This window comes from Grus americana, chromosome 1 (assembly GCF_028858705.1).
Source record: "Grus americana isolate bGruAme1 chromosome 1, bGruAme1.mat, whole genome shotgun sequence".
Lineage (NCBI taxonomy): Eukaryota > Metazoa > Chordata > Aves > Gruiformes > Gruidae > Grus > Grus americana.
Genome location: NC_072852.1, coordinates 48,839,772 through 48,853,169, shown reverse-complemented (window position 1 = coordinate 48,853,169; position 13,398 = coordinate 48,839,772).

Here is a 13,398-nt window from a genome sequence, read left to right as displayed (position 1 = left end):
CGGTGCTTATTTCTCACGTGCTGCACATGAGGCACGCTTTTCCTCTGGCTCGGCTGCATCGTCAGTTGAGCTACGTGTTGTCCTGCGAGCTGAACAACTGAAATGATGTGGCATGCAAACTAACTTCAGTTTATAACTTGATATAAGTTTAATCCTCAGGCACATCGGTGATACAGTTTACAGCATGGGCCCAGGCATGCTTGTAACAGCTGACTGGCGTTGCTGACGTGGTGCCAAGGAGCATTGCAGCACTACCAGTGAACGGCCAAAGCTTCAACCTTGTCACATTGGCTTTAGCTCCGATGTCAACGTACCTAGTGGTAAGGGTATTCTACTGCGGACATGTCTGTTTTATAACTTCACAGAAGCAATTCTTTTCCAAAATTAAGCAGGAAAAATTCAATTGGAATCAGCATAGAGGATTTTTTTTTCCTAGAATGATGCTAACCCAAGCAGAATGGTAAAGAGTGTTTTTGATTGTTACAGGTAATGGTGCAGCGTGAGAAAGAGTCTCTAGAACATAACAAAGAAAGAATAACTCAGATCTAAAATGGTGAAGCTTAATGCGTGCACGTTCAGGTTTTTTTTACTTAGCACATGATGTTCAGCAAAGAGAAGCTGATGCTAAAGTGTATTACCTCCGTTTTCAAAGGATCCACGATCTGTTCCGGGAATGGTCTCTGCTGGTACTGTCGTTCCTGAGCTCTCTCCTTCTCCTTTTGCATTCTTAAATGTTGTAGGAACTGTATCACCGTCGCCTGGAAGGGCAACAGAGAGAGTGGTTTAGCTGCTTGTGTGTAAGCCCAGGAATGGCGCTGCCATTCTCTTCCTCCCTCAGTGATCCTATCTGACTGAATTTCTGGTATTTTCAAGATGCATGTCATTGTGGTACCAAAAACCTCAGAGAACTGTCTGGAAGAAATGCTTTGGGGAAACATCTCTATCCTTTTCTCTGAATGTATCTAATTCTAAAGACAGACCTATATTAGAACCTGTATTTGCCTGTTTGTTACTGATTTCCTTGTCGATAGTCTAAGTATATCTCAATGAGGTGACATAAATCTTGGTCGTGAGGAAAAATTGTAGGGAAGACCACCTCTGTCGTGTGTCTCAGGAAAGTAGACATAGGCTTAATAGCCCATTTCTACCTTTTCCCTCGCCAGTGGACGCAGGTAGTCGCCACGTGTGTGACACTACCCATGTATATGGGGAAAAAAGTAGTGAAGTCTGTTGACGCTCTTTGTAATACGCTATCCTTCATTGTCACTACATTAAAGAAGAGGGGAGGAGGGGCAAGCTATGGAGTAGTTTCTCCCTGTAACAGTAATTTAAAAAGTGGTAAACGATGTCCCAGAAGATGAAAAGCACTTGCCTGCCTGCAAGTCTCGCTCGGTTAGCTTCCCAGGGTAGTAGCTCGTTTTCCCGAGGTGAAGACACAGTTTTTGTTGATTGGTGTTCCTGAGGGTACTGAATCCCGTAATACTCTCCTAAACATACCCCCAGGGGAGGAAAAAACCCAATGTTTACTGTATCGGCAGTATTGCTGTTTAGGAAAGAGTGACTATATTGCTGTTTAGGAAAGAGTGACTGATTTCCTACTTACCAGATTGATAGCATATTTCCTTTATTGCTCTTTCCTCTTCAAGGTCTGCAGCAGTCTGAGGCACCCAGTCAGGAGCACCTGTAGGCAGTATTTTTAAAAGGTTACGCGGTATCTATACAAAGACCTTCAACAATTCTTAATGGTCAAAAACCAACGTGAGTTTCATTGTGGTCAGGGTTTGTTTTTTTCTGACGGCAACCTCTGATTCTGGACAGAAAAATGATTCCTGAATAGCAGGAGTTTCCAGCTGCAGTGGAATTGCAGTTCCAACACGTATACAACAAGCTCTGCCCAAAGTTCCTCTGCTGCAATGTCTGCCGGCAGAGCTGGTGAAGGGAGTGCTCCTTGTCTGTCTCAGTTAAGGCCGCTAAGATCAGCAAAGCCCTCCTTTTTATACTGTTTAAATTGAGGTGGCTTACTCGGACTGAAACCGAGTTAGGAAGCGCTAACAGGCAGCCCCGAAGGGCAGGGGGAAAGTGAAAAGCAGCTTGGGCGGCCTGAGAACTAGCACAGGAATTTGCGGAGTGCACGCATGAGAGCAGGTCGGTCTCTCGCTTTCACCCCCTGGGACTGCACGGTTCATTCCTTCCCAAGGAGTCTCTCAGTCAACGGTTTAACTACATTTCAAAACCTAAATAAAATCTAATATAGCAATAAATGTATACACATACACACTCGGTTAAACTAATGAAGAGTTTTGAGGGATTCTCTTTGCTAGATTGAAGAATATCTTTCTGTAGTAAAATGAGACCGCCTACAGAGTTTAGGAAATCAGTGAAACAAGGCTTCTAGTCAGCATGAGAAACCTGCCCTCCATGGTGGGATGGGGGAGAGAATCGGCAGAGAAAAAGTGAGAAAACTCGTGGCTTGAAAGAAAGACAGTTTAATAGGTAAATACTTTGAGCAAAGTATTTAAGGGGAAGTCACACAGCTACCTTTTGTAAACCAACCTGTGACTTCACCTTCAGTGAGGAGAGTGTACAGCCCCTGTTCAAAAGTTTGTTTCCCAGAGAAGAAGTACCACCTCCTGAACTTGTCATTTTGTCCCCAAATTTTGAGAAATTTTGAAGAGTGACTACCAGTTCCAATAGTTTGGAGATTATGTCAAAAACCCGTCAAGACCTCTTTTCTCAAAAGAGGATGGTTTGATGGTTATGCTAATAAACGAGTTGCAAAGTGCATTGCGAGAGTGGAAAACCCCCTTCTACCCCCCGGTAAACGAAAGAAAAAATTGTTTACCGTTCTCCTCCTCTTCATCATCGTCCTCATCGTCGTCTTCATCGTTGAGGTGTATAGTCAGTGGAGGGTGAATTGGTCGTAAAATATTCTTTTGATTTCTGAGTGACTCTTGACCATGGGCTGGGTGCGGAATCCCTTCTTGGACACCTTGTTGCAATGGGGCATCTGCAGGAAAGAACATTACATTCATTTTGTTAGGAGGGAACTGGAAGATCAAATCCAGGTTCAGGCCAGCAGGTATCTTCTTGAAATCATTGCCATACTGAAGGAGTCATTAAATAGACGGATTGTGCCTTTTCCGAAAAATCTTCTGCTGAGGTCGGCAAAAGAGCGTCTTCCAAGTACAGAAAGTCTGAAAAAGCAGGCAGATATTTACACTATGGGACAACATGGGATTAGTAATACGGGGGCTGAAGTGAGTCAATGAGTTTAGAACCCCACCTGTGAAAATATTTTAAACATGCTGAATAATAGGCAGGCCATGGCATCGATTTTGAAGAGTTTAGCAACGCTAAGCACAGGAGTACCAATTTTTAGCTTGTCGACAATTTTTTCTCTCAAAATCTTCTGAACCACAACTCTCTCTACTAAGTGCAAAGTGTAGATTTTGAGAAGGAATATGAAGTTCATGACATTAATTTACACTCAACCAGATTCTTGTGCATCTCTTGCTTGCCTATGAGCAGCATGTGTATCATGTTAAAGGCATTTTAGTAGCACTCCTGCAGACCAGATTTGTTGTATCTCGTGCAAGAGAAATTAAGATACAACACTTAACTTGGTAGAGCCTTTATTTATTCATTTCGTTAGTAATGTATTTATTGATTTAATTTATTAATTTATTCCAAACGACAAACTGGAAATACATCTGCACACACAGCACTGTAATCTGATGTTGTCTCTACAAGGGGTGTCTCATCCATATAACATGTTGTGCTCTATCAACAGATACTGCTGCTGGTGGCCCTAACAACCTCCTCCCTCCAACCACACACGCTGCTTTTCATTTCTCTTAAGTGCTTACCTGCCCACTAACCATTTTCACTCCTGGAGAGATTTCATCTAGCAAATACCCAAGGAAGGCAACATTTTTACTCCATGGATCTTAGCAACCTAAACTGCCTTTTGTGACTTCACCTTTCATGTCACCGATAGTTACAAAGATTCGTAAGCAGACAGCTAAAAAAAGTCATATGGCAACCCTATTCAAATGCCAATCCAATTCCTTTCTTTGCCTTCAACTTGCCGGCATAGCGGATCATACCTGATTGATTTGCCATGGTACATTTCTTCACCTGCACGTACGCTACGTAAGCGCTGGAAGGACGTTTTTGTGCACTTACTTAAGAGCTCTACTGGACAAACGGCTGAGAAAATATTTTTACTCACTGTTACTCGGCGGCAAAAAAAGTCCATTTATGCTGCGAGGTTTGCTGTGATGGAAGGCGCAACTGATCCTCAAGCAGCCTGATGGTTGTTTTTCCCAGAAACAGGAGATGTTGCTGTACTTCTGCTGCAGGAGAAAACAGGTTTCAGATACTGTCAATACAGCAATAAAATGGGACTAAATGGATTCATATACAGCGTACTGCTGTGAACATATGACTAAGATTTTGTGGGACCACGCGCTGCTACTTTCGAACATGTAAAGTTATCTTAAGCTCCAGGTAACTCTAAAGTTACCTTGAGCTAGGGCAAGGGAGCTTTCGTGATGTCTGTAGATGAGAATAGGAGCAAAGCAGTCTCCTTACTGTACTGCAGTGCGTGCAGTATCGTGGGTTACCGGCGGTTTCTTAATGAGTTTCTATGTCATTTTTTAAAGGACATCAAAGTCACACTTGAAAATAGTTGAATACGTGACGGGAAGTTCCACCCAGTTCCAGACATTAGCAGCTGGGTCTCAGAGCAGCATCTCCAAAACATGCCACTTCTGGACTGTCGTCGGGACAGCTGGGTGTTTAGAGGATCGTGAGCTCTTCTCACTGCTTCTGAAAATCAGCTGTTTGATCTACAGATGGGGCCAGGACCCACGCAGAGTGGCATAGCGATGTCTAACTTTACATAACCACCCTCCCTTTCAAGACGGATATGTCAGGAGAATCAAGGGTACAAACCACTCTACAATCTACAGCATTTACCTGTGCGTAGGGGGAACAAACATGGAAAGAGCGGTCATTCCCAGCTGCGGCCATTTCCAGCTCTCAGGCTTCTCCTCCACTCTCCTACTGCTGGCAGAACATACACGAAAAAGTTAGAGCTCTCAACATTCAGGCAACTTGTAATCGTGTCCTGAAAGCAGTAGTTCTCTTTCCAAACCTGGACCTTCAGACCTTTTTGGAAACTCCAACAGATGGCGAAAGACGCTGGAACGGAGGAGCTGCTACCTTCTCCGGGCTTGCTGAACGGACGAAGGCAGTTGCTAGCCGGTATAGAATGTTACGTTACGAAAGCTCCCAACTGCTCCTCCAGCTCGTGACATCAGCATGATGGTGCTATGTGGCCTGTCCAGCTTGAACACCTTCCTCTCTCTCCCTTGCTTCAGAGTAGAGTACGGAAAATCGGACCGTTTCAAAGGGTCTCCCCTTCTGGTGTTTCTTTAACGTAAACCGGAACAAACCCATTTGGCAGGGCTACAAGAATACCCAACTTCTTGCTTATCCTTATCCTTTGACTAGGTTTTCAACCAAAATCCTGTTGGCCCATGTTTTTCTTGCAGCACCTCTTTCTTTGGATGGAGAAACTTGCTGCTTCGTGTTAGTACACTGCTAGCTGTTAACGGCTGACGTTGTTGGGGTTCATTGCTTTTTCTTGCTTCCATGATGTCCAGTGCCACAGCTAAAGCAGAAAGAAGAGCGTACACTTGTGTCCCTAATTAAGACCTCTGTTCTCGCTCCCGTCCGAGGCTGCCTCTGAACAGACAATATCTAGGCGGGGAAAGGAAGTTTCAGTCCTGGAAAACGGTCAGGCAGGCTGTGATCCCCAGGACAGGGGGTCACAGTTCCCACACTGAGTGACATCAGTGACTTGGAGCTGAACACTTCCGGTGCCAGAGACTCCACGGGCACAAATGGTACGAGGCTGGCTCAGCGGTGGTTATGCCCAAGCTGGGGGAGAAGCACGGAGACATTGAAATGACTGGAAGTCTTCAGGTCTCTCGAGGAGCCGATCAATGTGTTTGTGACTCCGGTATCAGGAGATGGCCCAAAGAGCTGTGAAGCAAGAAACGATGTGAGTGAAAGGGCTCCCACAGGTCCGTAAGCCCTACAGCTGACTGGGGCACACAGGGGAAGGAACATGCCGGAAAGCAGGCGAGGGCCATGAATAATGAACTGCCAGCGGGCAGGAGCAGCCCGAGTAAGAAAGTGTTAACACTGCCAAGAGCTATCCAAACAGGGGCTCTTCTTAGCTGTGTAGCTGTGCCTCAGTGAGGCCTGGCTGCAGGGAGGGGGAGACCCGGGCGGCGGGAAGTGTCGCTGCAGGTCTGGAGCGAAAGGCACGGTAGAGGTTTCTGTAGGGCTCCCCCCTGGAAGGCGGGAAAGGAAGGTCGTTTGGGGGCCGTTTCAGCTCTGTCCCCCTCCTTTCCTGCCAGGTGCACCCAGGTGTTGGCCCTGAGGTTGCGTTTGCTTTTTCCAAGTGTAGGGAACAGCCAGGGCAAGGAACGAGGCCGCTCCAACATGACGGCACTGGGAGCTTGTGAGCCTTGTGGGGGAAAAATAAGCTGCTCTCTCATGTTTCTTCTTTCTTTTCTTTCTTTTCTTTCAGCAGTTTTATTTGGTGATCAGAGGAATATCGGACTTATGACAGAAGCATTCATCCGAGGCAGCAAGAGGTGCAATACTTCGCAAGGTGAAAGTAGTAAGTCATGGTGCCCAATCACAGTTATTTCTTGTTGTGATTGGGGTGGCATTCACCTGTCTGGCTGTGGGCCTGCGGGTCGTGTTTCCCGGTTTTAGTAGCAGCAGCAGCAGCAGCAGGAGCAGCAGCTACTGCTGTGTGTCGGCTGGGTGACTTTCTCCCCTGGGTGTTTGGGTTCTGGATGGAAGAGCTGAAACGATTGCCAAAACGTCAGTAACTTCGTTGTTCAGCTCTGAGTACCAATGCCATCTTGATGGTGGTCGTGTAAGGGGACCTCCCTGCACTAGGTTTTGGCTAGGATAGAGTTATTTTTCTGCACAGTGTGGGGCTGTGTTGTGGATTTGTGCTGAAAACAGTGTTGCTAATACCGGGATATTTTGGTTACTGCTGAGCAGTGCTCAGGCAGCGTCAAGGCCTTTTCTGCTTCTCACCCCCCCCCACCAGCGAGTAGCTGGGGGTGCACAAGAAGTTGGGAGGGGACACAGCCGGGACGGCTGACCCCAGCCGACGAAAGGGATATTGCATACCATAGGAGGTCATGCTCAGCATATAAGGGGCTTTGGGAAGAAGAAGAAGAAGAAGAAGAAGAAGAAGAAGAAGAAGAAGAAAGGGGGTAGACTCAGAGCGGTGGCGTTTTTTTCTTCCCAAGTCACCGTTAACGCGTGATGGAGCCCTGCTTTCCTGGGGATGGCTGAACACCTGCCTGCCGATGGGAAGTGGTGAGCCATTTCCTTGTCTTGCTTTGCTTGCGCGTGTGGCTTTTGTTTTACCTATTAAAGTGTCTTTATTTCAAGCCCCGAGTTTTCTCACTTTTTCTCTTCCGATTCTCTCCCCCATCCCACCGTGGAGGGCAGGTTTCTCGTGCTGACTAGAAGCCTTGTTTCACTTAGGTTTCACTTCTATTGTGTGCTCTATTGGATTACAGCTGTTGTGACTTCACCTGTCATTAAACATCTTGACCACAAAGTGGTAGTTACCGTAAAGATAGTAGGTGTTTATAGGTTGGTTGCAGTGAAGGTGCCAGTCAAGGAACTACTCCGGTTCTAAAATGTCCGGTTGGTAGTTCTGCCTTGCACACTAGAACTTGTATAGTAAAGGGTGTGTAATTTCTTTGGGGAAGAGTAACAGAAGTGTGGAGGTTGGGAGGAAACGAGAAGATGCATTGCATTAAAAGACCTCTGAAACTGCAAAGTGAAAAAGTGCTAGTATTTATTCATCTTAGAAATTATGCCTTAAAACATCATCTGCAAAAGTCATTTCAACAGTCAAATTTTCATAACAAATTAACCTTAGTGGATCTGTGATCACACAGAACGTATATTTTGTGTTTTCAATCAGTTTTGAAACATTGTCGTGTACTTCCTGCATCTTATTTTTGGAATTTGCAATTGTGTCCTCTTTGGATTTTCCGGCTGATAATTTCCACATTTCAATTTCGATTGCTCTTGTAAGTCGAAGAACTGGCTTCATCTCTTTCTCCTGTCTATGTATCGCTCTCCTTTCCTGTTCACTTCCCTGTCTTCTTGGCTCTGTTGTCAAAATAGATAGGCAGAACATGTTGTGCATCACTTATTAGAGGGAAAGTCTATGCTCTGTTCAAAAGGTGTTAAGAATTAGACTTCCAACAGAAGACGCAAGATAGAGGTTCTAATCTCAGTTACCTGACTGGTTGTTTTAGACTTTGAGAACGTTTTAGGGTGTGGATTTCTTTTCCTCCAAGTTGGTGCATTGTAAGAGCCTGAAGTATATTTGTCTGTAGAAAAAAGACAGGCACTCTTTCTTAATTTCAGCTGCAATTTAGGGAAAGACTCTCTTAGCCTGGTATGCAAATTAAATATTACATTAGCTGAAGTATCAATGCATACATTGGGTGACTCAGACACCACCTCTGAAATACAAGGTAGTATTAAATATAGATTTTGCCCCTAGAACTCTAAAGATCATCTGTAATCTCGCAGCGTTTCCATCAGGCTCACAGGATCTTCCAAAGGAGGCGGATTGTGCCACGGACATCCTTGACTTGGACAAAGTGAATGTTCCTGTGTAGACAACCTGCCCAAAGGCATCAGTTGCTTTTAGATTAGACTACTCCACAATCCGGTCTCCTTTTTTGTCCCTGCTTGGGAAAGCGCTAGATGCAAGGCAGTGTTATGTTTTTGTACTAGGTGGTTGATTTTGCGTCAGAGTATGCTGCCCAATGACTGACTAGTTTTCTGTAAAACTCGGTTAGAAATCATTATTATGAATACTCTGGTTTTCTGTTAATTCCAGATTAATTCCATTAATTCAAAGTACTAATTCCACAATAGTCCTAAATTTTTCCTTTTGCACACAGCCTGTGAGTCTTACCATAGCTTTCGGTTTGGGTCCAAAATCTTCTATTTGCGTCAAGCTGATTCTTTTGTTTGGAGCGTTTCCCAGCATACGGCTCAGGTACTGCTGAAAAGAAAGGTAGCGAAAGTGCTAATGGTGGTTTTTACGACAAAAATGGTGATCGCCTTTTTTGGGGGGGGGGGGTGTTTTTTTCATTTTTTTTTAAACGCTATATCCTTTATCAACCTGGAAATTTGATAAGATGTGTTCTTCGCATTGAGAATGTTATCTCTGTAATATCTATGAAAGAAAAAGAAAAACCCCACAACTATTCGCCCCTGAGACGAAGCGGTGATGCTGGGATTCCTTTTGCTTCACTTCATTTGTCTGAAAGTGGGGGTTACTGTGTCTGAAGGAGGTTCCTTTGATTGGCAATTAAGACAGGGAGGCACCTCTAGGTGGAGATTCAGCCCAGCTTAAGAGAGGTGACTGAAACGGGCAAGATGAAATCACTTTCTTAACGTTTAAGGATCCTGTGTAAGCAGGAACCCACCTGTCGGTCCATTGCACTTTGGTTCTTGGGTGACGGTGGCAGTACGGTAGACTACATATGCTGATCTTCGAGGTTCTGAAGAACTGAAATAAGTGTCTCTTCCAGTTTCTCTCACAGGAGGAACAGCAGAAGCAGCTTCATCGTCCTTACTTTGACCCCTTTGTTGGCGACGTGGTTTTGCTTTGGGGTCTGGAGTGTGAATTCCTAAAAGAGAAGCAGCAAACTCAGACCAAAATGCTGGGCTATTCCTTCAAAATTGGACATGTTGCAGGAGGCCGGAGGCTGGAAGGCCTAGATAAAGTAAATGCTCTTTGTGGCTAGTCCAATCCAAATATGGACTGTCCCTATCTGACACTAAGAACAGAAATTAACTAGGTCCTGCCAAGTCATCTGTGAGTTGAGTAAACAAGAAGGAATAAGCCAACTGTTTTCTCAAAATACCTTTTCCTGTTCCTGTGTTATGGGACTTGCTTTCTTCCTCGGAAATCCATTGCTTCTCCTTTGCTTCTTTACCGGGATAGTTCTTTACCCGCTCCATGCGATTGGTTCCTGAGGGATTAAAATAGCGCATATTTACTTTTTGCAAAAGCAGGCACAATCTTCTCCTCCAAAAATGCTTTTTTGTTTGGTTGGTGGTTTTGGGGTATTTTTGGGTTGGGTTTTTTTTTTTTGTTTTTTAAAGCAGATCTCCCACTTCATACACAGGTCTTCTTGGGCTGTACATGTTAAAAGTGCCGTTCCTCAGAAGGAAAGCGGAAGCGGTTATGGTTCCTCTAGAAGAGTTCACGGTTGCAAAATCTTGCAAGGAAACTCAAAAATTGACTATAAACACAAAGGTGTTGGACTCGTTCAATGTCTTTGACCGCTTCTGGCTTAGAATGCTTCTCATTATGAATTTGCAAATCTTCATGAATACTGTATTTTGGGTTTACAGTTTAAAAGTACAAACATTAGCTTTAATCCACATACGCGTTTGTAATCACTGCGAATCAAAAGCTGCATGCAATTTATGTGCGTGTGTCCTGGTTTTAGCTGAGAGGGTTGATTTTCTTCATAGTAGCTAGTGTGAGGATATGTTTTGGATTTGTGCGGGAGACAGTGTTGATAATATAGAGATGTTTTTGTTCTATGGACTTCTTGTTGAGCAGTGTTTACACAGGGCAAGGCCTTTTCTGCTTCTTGCACTGCCCTGCCAGCGGGATGGCTGGGGCTGCACAAGAAGTTGGGAGGAGACAGACAGGACAGGTGACCCAAGCTGACCAAAGGGATATTCCATACCATATGACGTCATGCTCAGTTTATAAGGAGCTTGGGGGAAGAGAAGGGGGGGGGGGTGGCGTTCGGAGTGATGGCGTTTGTCTTCCCAAGTAACCGTTACGCGTGACAGAGCCCTGCTTCCCTGGGGATGGCTGAACACCTGCCTGCCCATGGGGAGTGGTGAATGAATTCCTTGCTTTGCTTTGCTTGTGCGCACGGCTTTTGCTTTACCTATTAAAATGTCTTTATCTCAACCCACGAGTTTTCTCACTTTAACTTTTCCAGTTCTCTCCCCCATCCCGATGGGGGGAGCGAGTGAGCGGCTGCGTGGTGCTTAGCTGCCGGCTGGGGTAAAACCAAGACAGCGTGTCACAGGGGGAACAAATCCTTTTCCAAAGTCAAAGTGTACCATCTAAATGGGAACCCAATGCAAAGGGACTCCACAGCACAGGGTGACAACCCTGGTCTGTGTGTCGCTACAAGGTAACTCAGTTAGCAACAAACCAGGAACCTTAATTAGCATGGTCCTGCCTACCGGTGCTTATTTCTCACGTGCTGCACATGAGGCACGCTTTTCCTCTGGCTCGGCTGCATCGTCAGTTGAGCTACGTGTTGTCCTGCGAGCTGAACAACTGAAATGATGTGGCATGCAAACTAACTTCAGTTTATAACTTGATATAAGTTTAATCCTCAGGCACATCGGTGATACAGTTTACAGCATGGGCCCAGGCATGCTTGTAACAGCTGACCTGGCGTTGCTGACGTGGTGCCAAGGAGCATTGCAGCACTACCAGTGAACGGCCAAAGCTTCAACCTTGTCACATTGGCTTTAGCTCCGATGTCAACGTACCTAGTGGTAAGGGTATTCTACTGCGGACATGTCTGTTTTATAACTTCACAGAAGCAATTCTTTTCCAAAATTAAGCAGGAAAAATTCAATTGGAATCAGCATAGAGGATCTTTTTTTCCTAGAATGATGCTAACCCAAGCAGAATGGTAAAGAGTGTTTTTGATTGTTACAGGTAATGGTGCAGCATGAGAAAGAGTCTCTAGAACATAACAAAGAAAGAATAACTCGGATCTAAAATGGTGAAGCTTAATGCGTGCACGTTCAGGTTTTTTTACTTAGCACATGATGTTCAGCAAAGAGAAGCTGATGCTAAAGTGTATTACCTCCGTTTTCAAAGGATCCACGATCTGTTCTGGGAATGGTCTCTGCTGGTACTGTCGTTCCTGAGCTCTCTCCTTCTCCTTTTGCATTCTTAAATGTTGTAGGAATTGTATCACCGTCGCCTGGAAGGGCAACAGAGAGAGTGGTTTAGCTGCTTGTGTGTAAGCCCAGGGAATGGCGCTGCCATTCTCTTCCTCCCTCAGTGATCCTATCTGACTGAATTTCTGGTATTTTCAAGATGCATGTCATTGTGGTACCAAAAACCTCAGAGAACTGTCTGGAAGAAATGCTTTGGGGAAACATCTCTATCCTTTTCTCTGAATGTATCTAATTCTAAAGACAGACCTATATTAGAACCTGTATTTGCCTGTTTGTTACTGATTTCCTTGTCGATAGTCTAAGTATATCTCAATGAGGTGACATAAATCTTGGTCGTGAGGAAAAATTGTAGGGAAGACCACCTCTGTCGTGTGTCTCAGGAAAGTAGACATAGGCTTAATAGCCCATTTCTACCTTTTCCCTCGCCAGTGGGCGCAGGTAGTCGCCACGTGTGTGACACTACCCATGTATATGGGGAAAAAGTAGTGAAGTCTGTTGACGCTCTTTGTAATACGCTATCCTTCATTGTCACTACATTAAAGAAGAGGGGAGGAGGGGCAAGCTATGGAGTAGTTTCTCCCTGTAACAGTAATTTAAAAAGTGGTAAACGATGTCCCAGAAGATGAAAAGCACTTGCCTGCCTGCAAGTCTCGCTCGGTAGCTTCCCAGGGTAGTAGCTCATTTTCCCGAGGTGAAGACACAGTTTTTGTTGATTGGTGTTCCTGAGGGTACTGAATCCCGTAATACTCTCCTAAACATACCCCCAGGGGAGGAAAAAACCCAATGTTTACTGTATCGGCAGTATTGCTGTTTAGGAAAGAGTGACTATATTGCTGTTTAGGAAAGAGTGACTGATTTCCTACTTACCAGATTGATAGCATATTTCCTTTATTGCTCTTTCCTCTTCAAGGTCTGCAGCAGTCTGAGGCACCCAGTCAGGAGCACCTGTAGGCAGTATTTTTAAAAGGTTACGCGGTATCTATACAAAGACCTTCAACAATTCTTAATGGTCAAAAACCAACGTGAGTTTCACTGTGGTCAGGGTTTGTTTTTTTCTGACGGCAACCTCTGATTCTGGACAGAAAAATGATTCCTGAATAGCAGGAGTTTCCAGCTGCAGTGGAATTGCAGTTCCAACACGTATACAACAAGCTCTGCCCAAAGTTCCTCTGCTGCAATGTCTGCCGGCAGAGCTGGTGAAGGGAGTGCTCCTTGTCTGTCTCAGTTAAGGCCGCTAAGATCAGCAAAGCCCTCCTTTTTATACTGTTTAAATTGAGGTGGCTTACTCGGACTGAAACCGAGTTAGGA